Source organism: Cyprinodon variegatus, unplaced genomic scaffold, assembly GCF_000732505.1.
Source record: "Cyprinodon variegatus isolate N-32 unplaced genomic scaffold, C_variegatus-1.0 Scaffold878, whole genome shotgun sequence".
Taxonomy (NCBI): Eukaryota; Metazoa; Chordata; class Actinopteri; order Cyprinodontiformes; family Cyprinodontidae; genus Cyprinodon; species Cyprinodon variegatus.
In genome coordinates, this window is record NW_015151331.1 from 1 (window position 1) to 7,357 (window position 7,357).

Genomic DNA, 7,357 nt, shown 5'->3' on the forward strand with positions numbered 1-7,357 from the left:
TGACAGGAAGAATCTTTATCAGTAAACATATCTGTAAATGTACCAGAAGTAGCCTCAACAGCTATTCTTCATCTGCTGTCGCTAGACAGGTTTTAAGAGTCATCCTAAAAACAAACATTAGGTTAAAAGAATTAGAATATAACACTCAAACACGAATGAGGAACATAAGAAACTCTTCACCAATAGAGAAACGACGTTGAGTGCATCCACCCAAGTGAAGATTCCTTCGTCTTCCAGCAACAGTTGGACAGGCTTGTATTAGATTACACTGTTGGAAATTTACAGCCTTTAAGTGAGGCCCCCACTGTATGTGAGGGCACAGAGCTGTGTCTCAGTTAGGTTGGTTTGCTGTACAGGGGTCCCAAAGGAAACAGTGCTGGCACCGTTCCTCTTCAACCTTTACACTGCAAACTTCTCAATCAATTCCACAAGCTGCCGCCTCCAGAAGTTTTCTAATGATTCTGCCATAGTTTGCCTCATCACAAGTAGGGACGACTCAGATTACAGACAGGAACTAGAATATCATGGTCTGGTACCAGCAGAACCACCTTCTGATTAATGCAGGAAAACCAAGGAACTAGAGGTGGACTTTCACAGAAGCAGATCCATCCCACTGACACTGGTGAACATTCAGGGAATGGACATTGAGATCATGGACTCTCATCAGTACCTAGATGTTCATTTGAATAACAAACTGGACTTGATGTGTGATAGAACACAGAGGCTCTCAATAAGAAAAGGTCAGAGCAGACTCTTACTGCCGAGGAGAATGAGGTCTTTGAGAGTGCAGGGGGCGCTCCTAAAGACTTTCTATGACTCTGTTGTGGCATCAACCATTTTCTATGGAGCTGTCTGTTGGAGCAGTGGCTTATCTGTAGCCGAGAGACCGTGGCTGGTTAAGCTGATCGCAGTAACAGACTGCTGCACCCTAAATGCACCAGGGAGTGTTATCACAGATCCTTCCTCCCAGCAGCTGTAAGACTTTATAACCGCCACTGTTCCCAAAAACCTCAATAAATTGTTCCATTCATGCTGATTTTGCACAATTTCTACCTTAGTCAGTTAAATAACATGCTGCTGTCATTTTGCACATCATTGATGTTGCTGTTATTTTCAAATATCCATTAGTGTAAAAATGTACTTACTTGTATATTGGTTATTTATTCTCCAGCTGCACAGTTTTTACATTGTTAAAACACTTTACAGTACAGTATTTTAGTTTATCTTTTTACTCTTCTTTTCTTATACATTTTTCTAAGGTCCATGTTTGTCTGACCGTTTTTCTATAATCTTTTTGCTGCTGTAAACACCTAAATTTCCCCATTGTGGGACAATAAAGAGATTTTCTACTCTACTCTACTCTACTCTACTCTACTCTACTCTACTCTACTCTACTCTACTCTACTCTACTCTACTCTACAAGCCATCATTCTTTAAAATAGGGACTGGTTTATAGCTATCTAGGCCTTTNATAGATAGATAGATAGATAGATAGATAGATAGATAGATAGATAGATAGATAGATAGATAGATAGATAGATAGATAGATAGATAGTAACTAGAAAAAAAATTGAACACATCATCTTTGTATCCTAGCTTGTGTAACTCTAAAGAAAGCTAGAGGACCAGAAAATATAACAAGTATAATGATGATCTCAGTCCAATTAAATAAACAGGTGTCTGCCTGGATGTTCCTATTATTAGCGTACCTGCCCACATGGCTGGGATCTACACCGCTATTTCTAGCTGAAATTTTAACTTGTGAACTTGTCCAATAGCAACACATTCAAGTTAACTTCCATACTGATCTGTGTTCAGTGCTAGATTGCAGTCTCTATTTCCTGTTTATTTTAGCCATGTGTGACAAATGTGAATGACGTCTGACAACATCACACCTGGCAGTGGTTGGGGAATTTGCTCTTTACCAAATAGAAACAATGCAAATTTGCATTTCCTTTTTTTTAATTTTAAGTTAAAGTTCACATGGATACACGGCTATTGTCAAACAATGGCATCACGTCGACACTATGGAACAGTGAATACCGAAGTTAAAAAGTTAGAAGTTTTCTGTGAAACTGCATCAAGGCAACCAAACTGGGACTGGTTGTGATACAGTTTTACAAAGTGCAGCTAAGGTTAAGCTTTTTTAGGTCAAAATGGAGTATAGAGAAAATAATATGGACAAAGAATAAAATAATGAATGCGCTTACAGTAAGATGTTTTGAGGGGGCTCTAGAAAAAGCCATCTTAAAGGGGTCATAGAATGCAAAACCGAGTTTACATTGGCATAGATTAATAACAATAGTACAGTGAGTGAAATAGGCCTACAGAGAAGTTCAAACCACATGAACACCTCCTTTCTCTGCAAATCTCACATTGCTAAACTTCCACGATAAAACGGGCGAATCCAAACAAAGCCCCAAGATGATGTAAACTCAGGAATGGTGCCTTATTTGGTTCTGGCCTGTACTTTTGTCACGACTCGAAATTTACATACACACCAGCCCACTGGTTCACTGGCCCAAGAACATGATTAGAGATTGTGAAGATGCAAGACGCTAGTTTAGCTGTTTAGCCTACAGTTGGGTTAACTTCTACAAGAAATACAAAGCAGGTAGTCTTCTATTGAAAATGAGCCAGAACCACGGGCATAAATGCAGTGTTCTAGGCTGCACGGAGGAAGGGAAAATTTTTCAGTTTTCCCAAGGATCCGAAGACTCGACAGGCATGGTTTATGTTTGTTTGCTCTAAGCATATTACTAAAGACAGCTTTCAAAATCTTGGACAGTTCAAAGCAGGATTTGCTAAACTTCTTTTACTGAAACAAGGGGCTGTTCTGCCTGTAAGGCCATCACAACTGCAAGCTGTAAGTATTATGAAGTGTCGACTGCTCGGCCGCTGACTGGACCGGACATCAGCAGAGAGCCATGTGTCGCCCGTCCTCAGCCGGAGGAGGGAGGCTGGGGCCAGAAAGGCGGGCGTTGGGTAGCATGGGCCGCCAATGTCCAAGCTGCCATCACCTGGTCGGGTTCGGTCGCTCCGTCCCACACTAGGTCCCTGCCTCCGTCCGCCGGGGTTCCCAGACCAGCTGACAGCTCGGTTTGAGTGCCCGGTGTCTTTCAAATACGTGCTTCACTGTAGTAGACCAAAATCCTGGACGATTTTGAAATCCCCCCCCGGACATTTTTTTAAGTATTAAAAGTAGGTCATGTCCAGGAAAAAGGATGTCTGGTCACCCTACCATACAATTTCCATGTTTCAGTGAGTGAGTGCTTGTTGCTATGATGCGTCTGTGCTCATCAGCTTTGGTCGTTGTAAACCAACCAATCAGCGCACAGCTCATCTAAATATTCTTGAGCATACCAAAAAAGAAAGAAAACCTGTCGTTTTATTCTAGGTCTTTTAACCCATGTTGCATTAGGGCTCAAAAAACAACAAATATGCCATTTTCAGCCCAACCAATGTTACACACCCTGTTCAGAGACCTTAAGGACCAGCACCAAAATACTCTATATAATCATTCTATGACCCCTTTAATTTAGCCTAGAAGCACTGTTCATTGTCCTACCTTACATCCAGTGCAGACCATAGTCACCTCCTTCCTCTCACCTGGACTGGTGCTCTCGGCCATGCCATACATAAGGAGGTACCCCCAAATCTAATGTCAACCAGAAGCAGCTATGGATGAACCAAAGTTCATCCATAGCATCTACTTTTCAGCGTAATGATCTCAAAATATTGGACACAGAATTCAAGGCGAGACAGGCGGTGGGAAAGTTCAAAGCGTTTATTTAACAAACAGGTGCGCGGGGCTGCTCGTCTGCTGCGGGGCGGATCTCTGCAGGGATAGGAGAATACAGGTCAGTGACTGGATGAGGAGCAGAATACGACTTGGAGCTAGTCACTGACCTGATTAAAGTTCAGTCCATTCACGGAGAACACAGCAGAGTCCAGAAGGGAGTTCCTAGAGAGCGAGCGGAGCGGGCGCCAGCCGATGCCGAGCAGCAACAGAGTCCAGAAGGGAAATCCTAGGCCGAAGTCAGAAGACAGTTCCAGGTTCAGAAGCTGGTAGAATCCAGGATCAGATCAGACAAACAGAGCAGACAGGGGCAAGGCAAAACTCGAGATCCTCAGGGCAGAAACTGGTCAAAATCAGGAACACAGACAGACTAGAGATTGCTAGGGAACGTCTCACAAAAACACACGAATAACCTGGCGCTGATGGGAGGCAAACATACAACCTAAATGGTAGAGGATCCAGGTGGAAATGATCGGCGATAATCAGCCGCAGAACCAATTAGACAGGAGAGCAAGGAGCAAAGGAAAAAACCAAATCATCAGCACCAAGATCATGACATTCAGTGCTTCCTTGGCTTTTCCAAGAACTGGTAATACACCCAAGCTGTGCATAGAGAAGAATTAAGCAGCAGTCTCTAACATATGTTTCACCTGTTTTTTATTGTGCTGAGGCGAGTCTGTGACAGGTTGCCAGGGATAACAGCAGATCCAAACTGAAGGATCCAGGAGGTTGAAGGACTAGCCTACTAAATATTGTGAAACAATAATTCCACCCAATAAATTTGACAAATACCTATGCCTGCACAGGAATGCTATATTATGTTATGTGATAACTTCTTTTTTTTTTCTGTTTTTAAAAAAAAAAAAAAAACAAAAGCAGCACAAACAACAGTTTTACCTGCATGCATCTGTACAAAAGCAGCACTAAAAGCATACGCCACTTTGATTCAACTCAGAGTTTAATAGGGGGATGGTTGACTTCTGGATGACATAAGAAATAATCTTTAGTATCTTTAAAACAAAAGTAGCATAAATTATCTTTTTCTTTAAAAATGCTAATTTTTAAGTCTTGAGAATGTTACTTAACATTGAGAATGTTAGTTAACATTATGCTAAATTTGTAAGTTTTATTATGTACGGTATAAGGTCCTTCTGGACACACTTTATTTGTTAAATTACTCACCTTCATGACTTATTATGTGAAACTGTCCAATTAAGATATATAGGTGATATACCAATGCTTGCTTTACATTAAAAAGCAGTGGTATCTAGGCAGAGAACCCTACTCTAAATATTTTTGATCAAGTATTGTGATGTATACTTATAAAAAAATTGTTCAAAACTATTTATCATACGCTCTGATTTACGTTTAGAATGGTATTTAATAGAGCTAAAAAAAATAGATTTATCTCCCTACAAAGCCCCTCTGTATTTACCCCCTAACACTAAGTTTGTATTATGATTGTGTGTTGAATATTCTTAATGACTTGTGAGCAGACTGCTATTCTGTATTCCTCATAATTTCAAATAAAGTGTCAGGGTAAAAAAAAATCACCCTCCATAGCAAAAAGCCTTAACAGTGGTAGAGATCGTGAAGTTCTTAACCATCTCTTTTCTTCTGATGGCTGATGGCTTTAAATAATGAATAACAATATGGTTTAAAATCTTTGAGACAAGGAACAACAAGTGAAGAGTTTGCATTATGACGGTTTATTTAAAAAAAATGTACAGACAGTTATAAGTCATAGTTCTCCAATTGATGAGTGAACAGAAGTATTCTGGCAAACAGCAGGCCTTGATTCTGAAATTACATGAGACCCAATAGTCAGAGATTCACAATAACATCTTTTTTAGAGCTTTTTTAGAGACAAGCGAAGAGGTTGTAGTGTTGCTGTTTGATTGCTTTTTCTTTTAAACCGTTACAGATGCAGGAGTGTTTCAAAACAGTGATTACGTTTTTTCACCACCTTTTTTCAAGGTGTGGCTGACAATTAATGACTTATACCTATTACATTGTGGACAAATATATCCCTAATAGTTTAGTTCACTTATAATTACATAAAAACAAAAAGAAACACACTACAACAATTACAGCCATTGTTGGGACACCAAAAATGAGGCGAGAGATCAATTTAGTCATGTATAAGATCAGTGATTGACTAATATATTACCTGAAAAGAGAAAGCTTCCTCTGGGGAAGCTGTCAGGTTTTTATGATAATTATTACACCATGGAGTGCTTTGTTGGTAAAGTATTAATCAGAACTGTTTCATGTTTTTATTTTATTTATATTTATTTTACACCTGTACTTTGATTCAGACATTCCTTGATATGAAATAAACACATCAGTTCTTTTTTCTCATTGTTTTCAGGATTTTGGTCGAATTTCTGCGGCTTTTCATGTAAAACCAAGATAAGGGATTTAGTCAGGATTTACTGGATGTCCTGGTTTAATTAAAGTAATATATTGCTTCACAAAAGCAGTAACACCTAAGATATTATGGTGATATATCCTGTAAGCTAATCTGCCATAGACTAGACAAACATTCAGGCTAATGTAATCCTGGTGCCTTATTTGCACAGTGAACATCACATGAATTAAAAATCAATGAGTTTTGTCACTAATTCTGTTTCCTTCTGGGGTTTTTTATTTTTTATTTTTATCAGCCTACAAAGTTGCGTTGGCAGCTTAAAGAGGTGACGCAGCCTCAGCAGCTCCTTGGATTCTGTCTTATTTCAATTACTTTGCATTTAAGCACTACTTCAGGCCTAAATTCAGAGTGAAATTCCAACAGTTCCCTTTTTCAATATACCACTGAGGCTGAAATCTCCACTGGGTAAACCGTGGGTCTTGAGGAAAATTTACTAGTATAGCAGTTTGCAGGGAGCATATTCAAGAAAGAGTGAGTTCAAAGGGCTAGTCTACTAAATATTGTGAAATAACAATTCCACCCACTTAATCTGATAAATGCCAAAGCCAGCACAGGAATGCTATATTATGTTATGTCATAACTTATTATTTTCAACAAGTTTAGCACGAACGTCTAAAATGATTCTTAAAAAACAAAAGCAGCACAAACAACAGTTTTACCTGCATGCATCTGTACATAAGCAACACTAAAAGCATACACCACTTTGATTCAACTCAGAGTTTAATAGGATGATGGTTGACTTCTGGATGACATAAGAAATAATCTTTAGCATCTCTAAAACAAAAGTAGCATAAATCTCCTTTTTTTCCTCTTTACAAATGCTAATTTACATAAACAAACTTGTACTGACAAAACACTAAGCACTCAGTCTATTCAATTATTTTTTTTAATGAGGGTGGGCGTCAGTTTCATGCAGTTCAATCTCCTCCTATTTGATGACCCAGTCCATGGTGTAAACACTGTGCATCTGAAAGGCAGAGCCCTGAACTCTCTGTGGTATTCACCAAAATGACCAATAAAACAGAGTTTGATTTAAATGCACGTTAAGTCTTGAGAATGTTAGTTAACATTATGCTAAATGTGTAAGTTTTATCATATTCCTGACTTATTATATGAAACTGTCCATT

General features: G+C 39.1%; 1 long non-coding RNA gene across 1 annotated transcript in view; it reads right to left on the reverse strand.

Annotated features, from left to right (window-relative positions):
* Positions 1 to 5,519: 5,519 nt before the first annotated feature.
* Positions 5,520 to 7,357, reverse strand: part of LOC107099497 — a 12,785-nt gene continuing 10,947 nt past the window's right edge. The window contains exon 5 of the long non-coding RNA XR_001481956.1: positions 5,520 to 5,599. This is a non-coding gene — a long non-coding RNA (uncharacterized LOC107099497). The remainder of the gene's footprint in view (positions 5,600 to 7,357) is intronic.